Source organism: Hevea brasiliensis, chromosome 2 (assembly GCF_030052815.1).
Source record: "Hevea brasiliensis isolate MT/VB/25A 57/8 chromosome 2, ASM3005281v1, whole genome shotgun sequence".
Taxonomy (NCBI): Eukaryota; Viridiplantae; Streptophyta; class Magnoliopsida; order Malpighiales; family Euphorbiaceae; genus Hevea; species Hevea brasiliensis.
In genome coordinates this window covers 73,161,733-73,179,175 of record NC_079494.1, presented here as the reverse complement: position 1 = coordinate 73,179,175, position 17,443 = coordinate 73,161,733, and the positions used below count along the sequence as shown (strand labels likewise).

Genomic DNA, 17,443 nt, shown 5'->3' with positions numbered 1-17,443 from the left:
AAATTTTCTTTGAGCAGTTGTACCAACTCTTTTTTAATATATTTTTGGATTGTAATGAAATTCAAATTATTATAAGGTTATCTTGAGATTTTATGTATTTATAAAGTTTTGCACTACTAATTTTTTTTATGATCCCATGAATGTAAATATTAATTTTGTTACCTTAATGAGAGGTTTCAATATTTGATTTAATTTAAATTGTCTATTGAGTCGCTTATGTTGATTTGTGAAATGAGATTGAATAATGGAGTTGTGATTGAGAAAAATATTGGGAGTGTCTTTATTTTCAGAATTTGAAGAACTGTTTTCTCATAATATAAACGGCACTCTGCTGAAATTTTTGTGAAAATTGCGGAGATTTTAAATATCTAAAAATTTGATTCATGTTTAGACTTTAAATAAAGGTTTTTAATATCTGAAAAAAAATTTTACCCACCAATTTAAAAATGAACGAAAATTGTTTTAAAATTCCTTATAGTATATTTAATTGGTTACCAGTAGGCGAAGTACGGTAATTCATTAGGTGTACTATGGAAGCATGTTACATCTTACGAGGAGTAGGGTGTGACAACCAGCGTTAACACAGCCAATGTTAGGAAAAGAGTTTGTGGTCTACAGTGATGCCTCGCATAATGGGTTAGGATGTGTATTGATGCAAGAGGGGAAAGTAGTCGCCTATGCTTCCAGACAGTTAAGGCCACATGAACAGAACTACCCTACTCATGACCTGGAGTTAGCAGCAATTATCTTCGCATTGAAGATATGGAGGCATTATTTGTATGGTAAAAAATGCTACATATATACAGACCACAAAAGTGTAAAATACTTGCCAACCCAGAAGGAGCTCAATCTTAGACAGAGGCGATGGATTGAGTTCCTGAAGGGCTATGATTGTGTGATAGATTACCATCCTGGCAAGGCAAATGTAGTTGCTGATGCCTTGAGTAGGAAGTCCATCACAGCTTTAAGATCACTAAATGCCTGTCTGTCCTTAGCTCAAGATGGAGCTATTTTGGCTGAGTTACAAACGAGGTATACCTACTACAGCAGATACAAGAGGGACAGAAGGCAGATAAAAAATTAATAGCTATTGTGGGTAAAATTTCAGAAGGGAAAGAAACTGATTATGAGGTGAAAGCAGATGGGTGTCTGTACTATAGAGGAAGAGAGTGTGTACCAGATGATGGGGAACTAAAGACTAGTATTCTGAAACAAGCACACACTAGTGTTTATGCTATGCACCCGAGAAGCATAAAAATGTATAATGATTTGAAGCCTCATTATTGGTGGCCTGGTATGAAGAAGGATATAGCTGGCTATGTTACTAAGTGCTTGACCTGTCGCCAAGTTAAAGAAGAACATCAAGTTCCATCAGGATTACTACAGCCTATAAGCATACCTGAATGGAAATGGGACTGAGTCACTATGGATTTTGTTAGTGGTCTACCTCTCACCCAGAAGAAGCATGATGCAGTATGGGTGATAGTGGATAGATTAACGAAGTCAGCACATTTTCTGCCAGCTAGGACTGACTATTCACTGGAGAAGCTAGCAGAATTGTATACCAGTGAGATAGTTAGACTGCATGGAATCCCACTTTCCATCATATCTGATCGAGACCCAAGGTTTAGATCGAGATTCTGGAAAAGTTGCAAGAAGCCTTGGGCACACAACTCTGCTTTAGCATGGCTTTTGATCCTCAGACGGATGGACAGTCGGAACGAGTAATCCAGGTAAACCTAAAAGCTAATTAAATTTTCACAATTAATAAATTGAAATGCTAGTAACAATGTGAATTATGTAATAGATCCTAGAGGATATGCTGAGGAGTTGTGTCATTGAGTTTGAGGGGAATTGGGATAGATATCTACCACTAGCAGAATTTGCATATAACAATAGCTACCAAGCTAGTATTCAAATGGCCCCGTATGAAGCACTGTATGGGAGGAAGTGTAGAACCTCAGTATGTTAGACTGAATTGGGCGAAGATAAGCTGGTAGGACCAGACCTGGTGAAACAGATTGAGGAAAAAGTGAAAATAATCAAAGCAAATTTGAAGGTTGCCTCAGATAGACAAAAATTTTAAGCCAACTTGAAGAGAAAAGAGATAGAGTATGCAGTTGGCGACAAAGTATTTCTCAAAGTCTCACCATGGAATAAAGTACTGAGGTTTGGAAGAAAGGATAAGTTAAGCCCTAGGTTCATTGGCCCATATGAAGTCATTGAATGTGTGGGACCAGTGGCCTATCGGCTAGCTTTACCACTAGAACTGGATAAGATCCATAATGTATTCCATGTTTCTATGCTAAGAAGATATCGCTCAGACCCTTCACATGTCATCTCCATGAAAGAGATTGAAATCGAACCAGACTTGACATATGCAGAAGAACCCATACGGATCCTAGCTCGGGAAGTGAAGGAACTGAGAAATAAACAAATCCCACTAGTGAAAGTACTTTAGAGGCACCATAATACTGAGGAGGCAACTTGAGAAAGTGAAGAGACGATAAGGCAACAGTTCCCTCAACTGTTTGCATCATGTAAATTTCAAGGATGAAATTTTTATTAGAGGGAAAGAGTTGTAACATCCTCACTTTAGCTAGTCCGTACAGTCTACTATTTAGGCAACTAATGTCAGTCCGAGCAGCTAGAATGTTTGAAATTATAAATAGACTAGAGTGAGGAGTTATAAATAAACCAAATAATGCTCATAAAAATCAAGGAAAACTTTTAAGAACGAAATACACTAAGGTTAAATGAGCCGAAACCCCAGTGATGAGTAACCCGAAGGGGAAGTGACGGTGAAGGCCGCTAGCAACCCTAAACCTGGGGAAAAATTCATAAAATAATTTTTGAGACTCCAGATATGGGTCATTGAGGTTTCTAAGGTATTAAAATGCCAAGAAAATGCTTAGAAAAATTTTTCATTCGATACAGATAATTTTAGCTCGTTAAGCCAAATGGAGGGCATTTTGGTCATTTCATCTTCAGAGATAATTTTTGGCCAACTTGTCCAGTTAAATAAATAATTTATATGACATAAAATGTGAATAAATATTGTTAAAAATTTAATTGGAATTAAATAGGCAAGAAAATGATGGAAAATGAGAGAAATTGGACTTATGACATCATAATGATGTCATTATAATCCTCCCACCTAATCAAATGTTGATACATGGCACAAATTTATTTAAAAAGGCTTAATGGGCAGAAAAAGGAAAGAAAAAAAATAAAATGCTCCTTTCATCTTCTCCAAGCCGAAACCCTCTCTCCCATTGTCCACCATTATCAAGCTTACCAAAGCTTGATTTCTTTGGTTTTTCACCCATTAAAGCCTAAGTTTCAAACACAAAAACTTGCTCTTTCATCTTGGTGAATCTTTTGGGAGTAAAAAGAAGTGTAAAAGAAGAACTCTTGCAAGGTTGAAATTCACTCCATTAGAGGTTAGTGACTTAACTTGCCTTTTCTCTTTCAATTCATGTTGAAGGAGTATAATTGAGTGTAAATTTATAAAGAAACTTGTTAAACATCATGTGTATGCCAATCCTAAATTTTTGGCAGCCTTGAACTTGGTTGAGTTTTGAAGATTTCTTAGAATTAAAATAATATTGTGCTGCCCTTAACACTAATATATTGATTAGGAAGGTGAAGTGCAAGTGAATGCAACATTCTAGAATGGTGGAGCTAGGGTTTGGACGCAAATTGAGATTTTTTTCATGTATTTGATGAAAGAGAGTTTTAATGGTCAATTACTAACCATTGGGCTGTGTGTGAATAAGAAATGAAGTGGTTTGTTTAGTGGGAATTGAAGTTAGTGTGGCTGCCCTTGGTGACTTATAGGACTGGGCATAGTCTAGCAGGTTTGGGCAACAATAACTGGAGTTGTAGAGGTTTAATTAGTGCAAGGTCAATTGGACATGAAACTAGACACATAATGGCACAATTTTGGTGAAGAAACCATACCCAGAAAACCAAACCAAGCTGGCCTAAAGATTGCCCTATTCTGAGTGACTTGCATTCTGCCTGGGCAAAATGACTAAATGAATAGTGTTTATTCATTTGGTCATAACTCAGTGTAGAAAGGTCCCATTGACCTGAAATTTTACCAGTAAATATCTAAGACATATATCTACAACTTTCATGAAGAAACATAACTCAAATTTTGACCATAACATGTTCAAAAGGTGACCTGCAGTCACTACACAAAATACTATAGATTTGGTCAGTCCATAAAATCTGGGAAGTTGGCAATCCGGCCAGTCATGGTATTTAGGCTATAACTTGAGCTACAAAGCTCCAAATAGAATGATTCAAAAAAATAAATGTAACTAGAAACAATAAGGAACAACTTTCATGTTGACAACTTTATCAAATTCCCACAGCAAAAATGACTAATGGAACAGTAAATATAAAGCTTGAAATCTGAAAATTTTGAACAATTAACATTAAGCTTAGAAATGGTATTGGCAACCAATACCAACAATTTTAGAATGCAAAATGTGGTATGTTGGGAGTATGAAAACCAATGTACCTATTGTCTATGCAAAAGTCAACATTTTTGTTGATTAGTGGAATGAATAGTAACACCTAAACTTAAATTTCAAGAATTATACAATTTAATAGTGTAACATGCCCTAATACATCTAACAAGATTGGTTTGGATAGGTTGGCATGCCAATAGGGTTCTGTTAGTAGTATTGCATATGGCTTCATGCCATTCTGTGTTTTATAGCCTCACGCGCCATTTTGTAATAAAATAGCCTTTGGCTATGTTAATTGAGTTATTATACTTGAATTTTATCCCTGATGATTATTACGGCTTATTAGTTGTTCTGTTGCACACCGGGAGATACAATGTAACCGATGGTATGATGGTCCGAGGTACTTAGTACCCACTGCCAGTTTACCCGTTTATCCAGTCCAGTCAACTAGTATGGGTTACTCGGGCAATGATAATGAATCTTACAAAATTTTAATCGAATAATACTGCAACAAATGCCAGAAATTAAGTTTACCTAAAATATAAATATACATTCTGCATATTTATGTTATTTTAGTTATTTTATTTTATATTGTCACCACTAAGCAGAATTGCTTAGCGCGTCGCTTTTGCCACGCGCAAGTACTGGAGACATAGCTGGGGAGTTCAGCAGACCTCATACTGGGTGAGCGTTCAGATCTGCACACAGAGTCCAGAGTCACCTCACATTTGCAATGCATTGGTAGGACATTAGGCTACTTTTGGTCTTTTGTATTTGTAAACTTTTGTTATGTATATTTTAAACTCATGTAATTATGCTTTTGATGTAATTATTTATGAACCATGTTCAGTAATAATTTGAGTATTTCTTATGGAGTAGAGTATGATATGAATGAATTGAATTTTTTTGAAATATTGATGTCATTTAAGAAATTGTGGAAAGATGTTGGTGGTTGACTGAGATTGAAATTATGATTATATTGGAAGTGTTTTTAATAGATTCAGAAGAACTGTTTTTCCAATTTACAGCCGGCACTCTACCGAATTTTCTATAAAATTTGCAAAAAATTCAGATTAATCAAAAATTGTGAATAAATGAATTAAAAATGGTAAATTGTAATAGAAATATGAATTGGTACTCTGACATACTGTGTGGCATATCTTGCTTGGCTACACTGTAGACGGGTAAGGGGTGTCACATTGAGTTTGATACTGCTTTTATACTTATACTGTATATGGGTATATGGGCATGTGTTGGCTCCTACTAGTTATATATGGAGGTAGGTGTTGATCAAGATGGAATCTGTTCCTCTAAGTAAATAGGGATAAAATCTTATGTTCATTTAATTGTTCTTGATGTTCCAAGCTCCTGGCCAGGACAGATAGATTTAATCAGAAAAGAGTTTCTGATGAGAAAATCTTTTTAATCAAGAACTGGAATTAAAAGAGAACATAATATTCATAGCAAATGGGGTCTGACATAAACTATGACTCCAGCTTGAATTAGGATTTTGTAACAGAGAGATTCTAGTGCATGGTAACATATGATTATAGGTTCATTTAAGGTAAACCTTATTACTAATTGGGTGGCCATGGCACGCTATGCTAGGTATTAACCATGATCTATGAGGTGCATAAAATGATTTAGAGAAATCATTTATGGTAAAAAAGAATTCTGATGATATTAAGAGTTGCTATCATGTCTCATTGCCAATTAGTGATGAGCCTAGTAAGTCACACACATAAACAAGTAATCACCAAATTAAATATGATTTAATTAATTAATTAAAAATGTAACACCCCTAAGTTCGGTAGTGCGTTCTGCTGTTCCGGTGACCAATGCTGTCTGGACAGCTAGGATGCCTAGAACCACACTTTAATATGAGTGAGGAGACATAAAATAATGAAATACAAGAAAAGAAAATACAAGAAAAACAAAGGAAAAATCATAGCAAAGAAATGTAACCAAGTTAAGCGAGCCGGAAACCCTAGCGATGGGTGACCGCACCGGGAAGTCACGGCGTGGACCGTTGACTAGCCCTGGACTGCGAGGAACCCTGGAAAATATTTTTAGGACTTCAATAGACCCTTATTGAAGTATAAATATCATTAGAAAAAATCAAAGAAAAATTAAATAATTAGTACAAAGAAAAGTGAGAAATCGAAAAACGGACAAAACCCGGTGTTACCGATGTTAGTAATATGCCCTAGAGCATATCATTTAGTATGTATCTTGTACATATTTTTATTAATAAAGGCATTTCCACTTTTCCGTTTACATAATATATTTATGTGTAATAGAAAAGGTCCATTGATATTTTGTTAGAAATATTATTCTTAAGTTGTTAAGAATATGAGTGACAATATTTCTAGCACGAAGTATCATAAATAGGTTCACAATCGAGGATACTTCATAATAAGGACATGACTTATCCAGAAAGATTGTATTCATGTTTGTTCCCAAGTTATTTATATGAGATATAAATAAGATGGAATGGTGAGTCTCATGCCATATAACAAACATGATAGGCACTTATAAATGATAAGTAGGCCGAACCAGTGACGCTTATGACAAGCACATGGAGTTTACTCTTGTCAATGTTTTGTCATAAATCATATCAGTGCATATAATCTTTAGACCTGAGATAGCACAGTTATCTTGTATATAGGTAGTTTGAGTTTGATACTGCTTTCATACTTGTACTATGTATGGGTATATGGGCATGTGTTGGCTCCTACTAGTTATATATGGAGGTAGGTGTTGATCAAGATGGAATCTGTTCCTCTAAGTAAATAGAGATAAAATCCTATGTTCATTTAATTGTTCTTGATGTTTCAAGTTCCTGGCCAGGACAGATAGATTTATTCAGAAAAGAGTTTCTGATGAGAAAATCTTTTTAATCAAGAACTGGAATTAAAAGAGAACATAATATTCATAGCAAATGGAGTTTGACATAAACCATGACTCACTTTGAGTTGGGATTTTGTATGAGAGATTCTAGTGCATGGTAACATATGATTATAGGTTCATTTAAGGTAAATCTTATTACTAATTGGGTGGCCATGGCATGCTATGCTAGGTGTTAACCATGGTCTATGAGGTTCATAAAATGATTTAGAGAAATCATTTATGGTAAGAAAGAGTTCTGATGATATTAAGAGTTGATATCATGTCTCATTGCCAATTAGTGATGAGCCTAGTAAGTCACACACATACATAAGTTATCACCTATTTAAATATGATTTAATTAATTAATTAAAGAGTTTAATTGATTAATTAAATAGATTTGGTTTGCAATTAAATTGCAAAGTCCCTAGCATGACTTGAAACCAAATCTAGATTATTGGATGTATAATATAAATTAAATTTATATTCAAAGTGTTTAAATATGAATTTAATTGATGAGAAATTAATTAATAGAGATTAATTAATTAATTTATATTTGATATAAATTAATTAGAAGAAGAAAATAATTATTTTGGGTTAAGAACTCAAAATTAAGACACAGGGGCATTTTGGTCATTTCACAGTGTGACACGTGGCACCATGAGATGGTGACACATGGGATTACACATAAACTTGCCAAATTTTTTTTTTTTAATCATGTAAGATGATTAAAATCAAGATTAAATATAGGTTTGACACTTGGCACAATGTGATTGGGTCACTTAAACCTAGAGCTAATCAAAAGGTGACATGTGGCTAGGGTTTAATGTGTTAACCTAGCTATTTAAGTGTGGCTATGAAAAGAAAACATAACCAGCAGCCTCTCCTCTCATTTATCACGCCACTTTGAGGCTCTCCAGCTATTCTTCTTCATCTCTCATCAATTCAAAGAGATTAGCCATCAATCTCTTGAATTAAGAACACTAGAAATTGTTTCTAGTGTCCTGTTTACATCTCTAATCTCTTAAAAGGCAGAACTTGAATTTCTAATTAATAGAAAAGGCTTTAGAAGCTGTTCAAGGGCTGCCATAGGTGTTCTTGGTGTGGACAAGCTAGAGGGACAACATCTGGTGTCCTAAAGACGGATCTCAAAGGCGCAGATACGCTGCAGCACATCAAGAGGTTAGTGTAATCGTTCTTGATTTAATCTAGGGTTCTAAAATTAATCTAATTAATTTTAAAATCTTAAATGGCAAATACAGATCCAAAAACATATTAAAAGAGTTTTAATATGTTGTTTATCATTGAAATCAAATAGATAAAAATAAATCTTGCATGGTGCATGTGACCCTAGGTGAAAATTTTTGAATTCAATGGTATAATCTTGTGTTTTTCACGCTTCCGTTCCTTCAATTGGTATCAGAGCCACTATATTTACCATTTAGATTGTTGATTATATGATTTAATTGTGTGATTTGATCATAAGATGATTGATTCATTGCTGGTTGGATTAAGAGGTGTGGCGTCACACATGGTGAAGCCACCAATGGTGGCGGCAACAATGGGTCCATGGGTGATTCAAGGTTTGGCTTTTAATTCTGCAATTGTTGTATGATCTAAGGCCTATTCTTTGACTAATTAAAGTGTTTAATTAGTTGTTTTAATTACACAATTAAATTATGATTCAAATCAGAATTTTAAAAAAATGTTTGAATGTGATTCAAATCTAAATTTTAAAAGTTGTTTGAATGTGATTCAAATCTGAATTTTTAAAGTTGTTTGAATCATATTTAAATCTGATTTTTTAAAATTGATTCAATAAAATTCAGATCTGATTTTTTAAAAAATATTTGAATGTGATTCAAATCTGATTTTTAAAAAAATATTTGAATGTGATTCAAATCTGAATTTTTGAAGTTGTTTGAATGTGATTCAAATCTGAATTTTTAAATTTGTTTGAATGAGATTCAAATCTGAATTTTTAAATTTATTTGAATCATATTCAAATCTGGATTTTTAAGTTGAATATGAGATATTCAATTTAATATAAGTATGTATATTTTATTTAATTGTTAAATAGTGATATGCATGATGGATGATCATGGACTATAAAAGACCAATGTGATTGGATTTATTTCTTTTATGTTTCTTTGGGATTGTAAATTAATTTATTTTAATTTATTTTGGGCATATATTATTAAGTTTGTAATATTTTTGGGTTGTAATTTCATTTATTTAAGTTCTTGTAAATTCGCCTTGGTATGCCAAGGATTACTATGTAATATTGGATTGCAAGAAGTTTAAGGAGGTCAAGAGCATTGGTGGGACCAAAGGGGAGGAATTCAAGATCAAGTGTTGATTATGTACTCCTTCAGCAACTCTAGTAAAATGAATGAATGAAATGCACCTAGGAATGCCCTGATTCAATTCTTGGTGGCTCAGAATTGAATCCCTTAGAAAGTCCATGATCATACCATATTTACTGCTTATCCATGAATGCATGAGATGTATGGGTATGTATGCAATTATATGATATATGCATGCTAAATGGATAATGTGCAAAGTGAGACCTTAATAGTAATTAGAATGACCATAAAATCTTCCAAACAAATGATTAAGTTGGAAATGCTATAATTAAAGTAATTATAACATAGGCCCTCCATTGGGGCAATTATTTTAAGAAATTTTAAATAGTTGCATGAGATGCAATTAATTTAAGAGATTTTCTTAAGAATAATTGTTAAGCATGAGATGTTGTAAATATGTAAATGGTTTGGTGGCCAATATTGGATGTACCTGAGGACATTAAAATTATTTGCATAATTACTGACTCAATGGGATCAACTTAACTAATGCAAGATAAGTCAATAATGGATGTACCTGAGATTTTGAGCATAAGGGCTAGGTAAAGGATTGAACCTCACATGAGATGTGATGGGCAAGGAGTTGCTCACTTATAGTTTATTGTAATTCCAATAATGGATGTACCTGAGGATGATCAATAGAATTATAAGAATTCAATCACCCACTAGAAATCCATCCAACTAGGATTTCCGTTTTCTACTTTGGAAGTGTAGGATTCGCTAAGTTAGTGGGAGGACCAATTTGATTAAAAGACCATAATCATTTTGGTTAATTACATGATACATTTACTAATTAATCTGGTTATTTTCTGCAATTAATTTTCTGATAAAAATGAGCACAAAACAACCACCACCATCCAATATCCTTGCAAGCATACTTGATCACAATAGGTTGACAGGACCAAATCTGTCTGATTGGCTAAGAAATTTGAAACTTGTCCTGAACCTTGAACATATAGGATATGTTCTAGATTCAAATGTTCCTGGTCCCTTACCTCCAGAGGCCACACAAGAGGAACATGAAACTTTGGACAAGTGGAAGGAGCATGATATGAGAGCTAAGTGTTACATGCTTGCTTCCATGAGTAATGAGTTACAGAAGCAACATGAGAACATGCAGAGTGCTAGTGAGATCCTCCTTCACCTACAAGAGTTGTATGGTGAGCACAGCAGGAATGCTAGGTATGAGATATCTAGACAGCTATTCCGTATGAGGATGTCTGAGGGACAGAATGTTGGGGATCATGTCCACAAGATGATTCGGCTGATTGAGCAGTTGGAACATCTTGACTTCAACATGGATTTCCAACTACAAACGGATTTGATCCTTCAGTCCCTTCCTGAGTCTTTTGGGAATTTTGTGACAAATTTCCATATGACTAAACAGGAATGCACCTTAGCTGAATTACTCAACATGCTGGTTATTGCCCAAAAGAATATGCCAGGCAATAAAGTAAAAGAGGTAGCTTTGGTTGCATCTTCTTCTGCTGGAAAGTCCAACAAGAAGAAGGGCAATAAGAAAAAGAAACCTCAGATTCCTGGTCCTTCCAAGAAAATAGCTAAACAGAAAAGGAAGACTAAAGCTGATGGAGGCAAAGGAAAGTGTTTCCACTGCCAACAGGAAAGTGTTTCCATTGCCAATAGGAAAGTGTTTCCATTGTCAGTAAGAAAGTGTTTCCACTGGCCAGAGTATAGTAATCTAAATGAATGCAATGCCATGGTGAAAACCAACTCAAGTTCAAAATATATTTGGCACTTAACGTTATGTCATGTTGCAGAAGATAGGATTGCAAAATTGGAGAAAATGGGGATTCTATCCTCATTGGGCTCTGAGCCTACTCCAACTTGTGAATCTTGCCTTCAAGGCAAAATGACTAGATCACCCTTTGTTGGACAAGGGCTAAGAGCTGAAAATATTTTGGAACTAATACATAGTGATGTATGTGGTTCGTTTAAAGAAATGGCTAGAGGGGGCTTTCATTATTTTATTACCTTTACTGATGATAAATCAAGGTTTGGGTATTTGTATTTGATGAAATACAAACATGAATCCTTTGAAAAGTTTAAGGAATTTAAATCTGAAGTAGAAAATCAAACAGGAAAAAGTATTAAAACTCTTCGATCAGTTCGTGGAGGTGAATATTTGAGTAATCGAATTTGATGAATACTTGAGAGAGCATGGCATTGTTTCTCACCGACTCCTCCAGAACGCCACAAATGAATGGTGTATCTGAAAGGAGAAATCGTACCCTATTGGATATGGTACGCAGTATGATGAGCTATACTGATATGCCAATCTCCTTTTGGGGATTTGCATTAGAATCAGCTTTGTATATTCTGAATAGGATTCCATCAAAATCAGTTTCTTCCACACCTTATGAGATATGGCATGGAAGAAAACCAAGTCTTAAGCATGTTAAGATTTGGGGTTGTCCAGCTTATATCAAAAAGCTGAACACTGATAAATTGGAGACCAGATCAGAAAAAGGTCGATTTGTTGGATATCCAAAAGATAGTTTTGGATATTATTTTTATTTGCCTACTTCACAAAAGGTTGTGATAAGTAGAGATGCCACATTTCTTGAACAACAGTTTGTTCAAGAAGGAGGCAAAGGAAGGCAAATAGAGTTAGAATTGGAGAATTCTGACCAACCAATAGATCAGATGGATATAGATCCATCTTGTCAACCAATACCCGTTGATGAAACATCTACAGCTGTTCCTCGTAGAACAACCAGGGTATCTCACCCACCAGTGAGATATGGTTTTCTTCATGAAGAAGAACAAGAGTTGTCTACTCATGAAGAAGTAGATAATGGAGATGATCCACTTACCTATGAAGAAGCTATATCAGATATAGACTCTTCAAAATGGATTGATGCTATGAAATCCGAGATTGATTCCATTTATAAGAATCAAGTTTGGGATCTTGTTGACCCACCTGAAGGTATTATATCTATAGGGAACAAATGGGTTTTCAAGAAGAAAATTGGTTCTGATGGAAAGGTAGAGACCTATAAGGCAAGGCTAGTAGCGAAAGGGTTTCACCAAAGGCAAGGAATCGACTATGAGGAGACTTTCTCGCCTGTTGCCATGCTTAAATCAATTAGGATTTTACTAGCAATAGCTGCATACTATGATTATGAGATTTGGCAGATGGATGTCAAAACAGCTTTTCTCAATGGATACATTGAAGAAAACATTTTCATGGAACAACCTAGGGGATTTGAATCCCAAGATGGTTCCAAGGTATGCAAGCTAAAGCGATCCATTTATGGGTTGAAACAAGCTTTGAGGAGTTGGAACATCCGTTTTGATGAAGCCATTAAATCCTTTAGTTTTATCAAAAATGAGGATGAGCCATGTGTATATAAGAAGGTTAGTGACAGTGCTATCACTTTCCTTGTCTTATATGTGGATGACATACTGTTGATGGGTAATGATACAGGTATGTTGACGACTATAAAGGTATGGTTGTCAAATACATTCTCCATGAAAGACTTAGGGGAGGCAACCTATATTCTTGGGATTCGCATCTATAGAGATAGAGCGAAAAGGATAATTGGTTTATCACAAAGTCTATACTTGGAAAAGGTGTTAAAGAGGTTTAACATGCTTGATTCCAAGAGAGGATTGTTACCAGTGAGACATGGTATCCATCTTTCTAAAGAGATGTCTCCAAAGACATCTGAAGAAAGAGATAAGATGGCCAGGAGTCCATATGCTTTGGCTATTGGAAGTTTAATGTATGCAATGTTGTGTACTAGGCCGGATATCGCATATGCTGTTAGTTTGACTAGCAGGTATCAATCCAATCCAGGTTTGGAACACTGGATAGCTGTCAAGAATATTCTTAAGTACTTGAGAAGAACTAAGGATTTATTCTTAATTTATGGAGGTGGAGACTTGCAATTGGATGGTTATACTGATTCTGATTTCCAATCAGATATCGATGATAGAAAGTCTACCTCTGGATATGTGTTCATTTGTAATGGAGGTGCGATCGGTTGGAAGAGTTCCAAGCGAGCACGATTGCAGATTCCACTCTGAGTCGAGTATATTGTTGCATCGGATCTTGCAAAGGAAGTCATTTGGATAAAGAAGTTAAATAGAACTTATAGTAGTTCCTTCCATTAAGTCAGCAGTTCCACTACACTGTGACAACAATGGAGCAGTCATGCAGGCTAAGGAACTAAGGTCTCACCCAAAATCCAAACACATAGAAAGGCACTACCATATTATCAGGGATATAGTTGGGCAAGGCGATATAGCCATGCAGAAAATATAACATCAGCTAAAAAACCAGCTGATCCATTCACTAAGCCTTTGTCATAATCTCAGTTAGACTGACATCTTGAGAAGATGGGTCTAAGATATTGTAATGAATGGCTCTAGTGCTAGTGGGAGATTGTTAGTAATATGCCCTAGAGCATATCATTTAGTATGTATCTTGTACATATTTTTATTAATAAAGGCATTTCCACTTTTCCGTTTACATAATATATTTATGTGTAATAGAAAAGGTCCATTGATATTTTGTTAGAAATATTATTCTTAAGTTGTTAAGAATATGAGTGACAATATTTCTAGCACGAAGTATCATAAATAGGTTCACAATCGAGGATACTTCATAATAAGGACATGACTTATCCGTAAAGATTGTATTCATGTTTGTTCCCAAGTTATTTATATGAGATATAAATAAGATGGAATGGTGAGTCTCATGCCATATAACAAACATGATAGGCACTTATAAATGATAAGTAGGCGAACAGTTGACGCTTATGACAAGCACATGGAGTTTACTCTTGTCAATGTTTTGTCATAAATCATATCGGCATATAATCTTTAGACTGAGATAGCACGATTATCTTGTATATAGGTAGTTTGAGTTTGATACTGCTTTCATACTTGTACTATGTATGGGTATATGGGCATGTGTTGGCTCCTACTAGTTATGTATGGAGGTAGGTGTTGATCAAGATGGAATCTGTTCCTCTAAGTAAATAGAGATAAAATCCTATGTTCATTTAATTGTTCTTGATGTTTCAAGTTCTGGCCAGACAGATAGATTTATTGAGAAAAGAGTTTACGATGAGAAAATCTTTTAATCAAGAACTGGAATTAAAAGAGAACATAATATTCATAGCAAATGGAGTTTGACATAAACCATGACTCCAGCTTGAGTTGGGATTTTGTAACAGAGAGATTCTAGTGCATGGTAACATATGATTATAGGTTCATTTAAGGTAAATCTTATTACTAATTGGGTGGCCATGGCATGCTATGCTAGGTGTTAACCATGGTCTATGAGGTTCATAAAATGATTTAGAGAAATCATTTATGGTAAGAAAGAGTTCTGATGATATTAAGAGTTGATATCATGTCTCATTGCCAATTAGTGATGAGCCTAGTAAGTCACACACATACATAAGTTATCACCTATTTAAATATGATTTAATTAATTAATTAAAGAGTTTAATTGATTAATTAAATAGATTTGGTTTGCAATTAAATTGCAAAGTCCCTAGCATGACTTGAAACCAAATCTAGATTATTGGATGTATAATATAAATTAAATTTATATTCAAAGTGTTTAAATATGAATTTAATTGATGAGAAATTAATTAATAGAGATTAATTAATTAATTTATATTTGATATAAATTAATTAGAAGAAGAAAATAATTATTTTGGGTTAAGAACTCAAAATTAAGACACAGGGGCATTTTGGTCATTTCACAGTGTGACACGTGGCACCATGAGATGGTGACACATGGGATTACACATAAACTTGCCAAATTTTTTTTTTTTAATCATGTAAGATGATTAAAATCAAGATTAAATATAGGTTTGACACTTGGCACAATGTGATTGGGTCACTTAAACCTAGAGCTAATCAAAAGGTGACATGTGGCTAGGGTTTAATGTGTTAACCTAGCTATTTAAGTGTGGCTATGAAAAGAAAACATAACCAGCAGCCTCTCCTCTCATTTATCACGCCACTTTGAGGCTCTCCAGCTATTCTTCTTCATCTCTCATCAATTCAAAGAGATTAGCCATCAATCTCTTGAATTAAGAACACTAGAAATTGTTTCTAGTGTCCTGTTTACATCTCTAATCTCTTAAAAGGCAGAACTTGAATTTCTAATTAATAGAAAAGGCTTTAGAAGCTGTTCAAGGGCTGCCATAGGTGTTCTTGGTGTGGACAAGCTAGAGGGACAACATCTGGTGTCCTAAAGACGGATCTCAAAGGCGCAGATACGCTGCAGCACATCAAGAGGTTAGTGTAATCGTTCTTGATTTAATCTAGGGTTCTAAAATTAATCTAATTAATTTTAAAATCTTAAATGGCAAATACAGATCCAAAAACATATTAAAAGAGTTTTAATATGTTGTTTATCATTGAAATCAAATAGATAAAAATAAATCTTGCATGGTGCATGTGACCCTAGGTGAAAATTTTTGAATTCAATGGTATAATCTTGTGTTTTTCACGCTTCCGTTCCTTCAACCGAAAAATCGGGAATGCAACCCGAACAGGGGCATTATGGTCATTTGACATCCCGAAGTGTCTTTTGACCTAAATGTCCATTGAAAATAAATAATATTACAGTTAGAAAATAAAATGAAAAATTAATTTGGTGGTACCTAAAGTAAATAGTGAGAATTAAGGGTTTAATGTGGGATTAAGTGAAAGTTTAACATATTATATGATTAAGTGAGTAAGTGGACCACTAAGGGAATAAAATAAACACATAATGGAGCAGGTGTAAGTCCATAATGCAGCTAAAATGTTCATCTTCCTCACTTGGTCCTCCCATGCCGAATTGAAGAAGAAAAATCCTCCATGGCCATTTTTCAATCAAGCTCTCTTAACTCCTCCATTTCAACTCCAATCTCTTAGGTTCCTTCATGAAAAATTGTCTACACATCATAAGGAAGAGTTTGATACCAAATTTGAGAAGTTTAATCAAGGTTTGGCAAGTTCCAACCATAAGGTAAATTTACATTTTTGAACTTTGCTTTGTTAAACCTTGTGTACATGTTATGGGTGTTGGATTTGTGAAGAAAATTTGCAAGTTTGAAGAGTTATTGAAATGTCCATTTTGGACAGCCATGGAGTCATGTATTTAATGATTTATTGTACATATATTTGATGAGGAATGATGTTGATTATGGTGATTTAATATCCTAGTAAATTATTTCACATATATATGGTGATTTTTGCATTTGGATGGAAATTGATGAATTGTAGGACACTTGGGTATTGAGGAGGATTTTCGGCAGCCTTGAACCTCTTGGATAAGTGTATGTGTTCATGAAGATATAGGCAGAATTGTAGCATTAAGGATTGATGGATATGTATATGAATTTGTTGTGTAAAGTATATGTAAAAAACTAGTAATGTTTATGTGTATGTGTAATTGTATTTGGACTTTGGGAATTAGAGTTATATTTGGTGTGTTGAGGATAATTGTAATCTGCCCAAAGTGACTTTAAAGTGAAGTGGAGTATGGTTTTGGTAATGTACCAAAACAGATTTGGTAGGGAAGTAAACATATTGCAAGGTAAATGTGTAATTGATGTGTGTTAAGCAAGGTAACTAAGGGCAGTGTACATTTTAGCCAATAAGTTTAAATGTGTAACCTCAATTGGTATGAGACCAATTGGAGGTGAAACTAGGCACAAAATGTGCCAACTTTCATTGAGA

The 17,443-nt window shown here is 34.5% G+C and overlaps 1 long non-coding RNA gene across 1 annotated transcript; it reads left to right on the top strand.

Moving 5' to 3' along the window:
- The first annotated feature begins 16,532 nt into the window (after positions 1 to 16,532).
- Positions 16,533 to 17,206, top strand: LOC131170550 (uncharacterized). Its single transcript, XR_009141326.1, has 2 exons — positions 16,533 to 16,730; positions 16,988 to 17,206. It is a non-coding gene; the product is annotated as an uncharacterized LOC131170550 (long non-coding RNA).
- Positions 17,207 to 17,443: the final 237 nt, after the last annotated feature.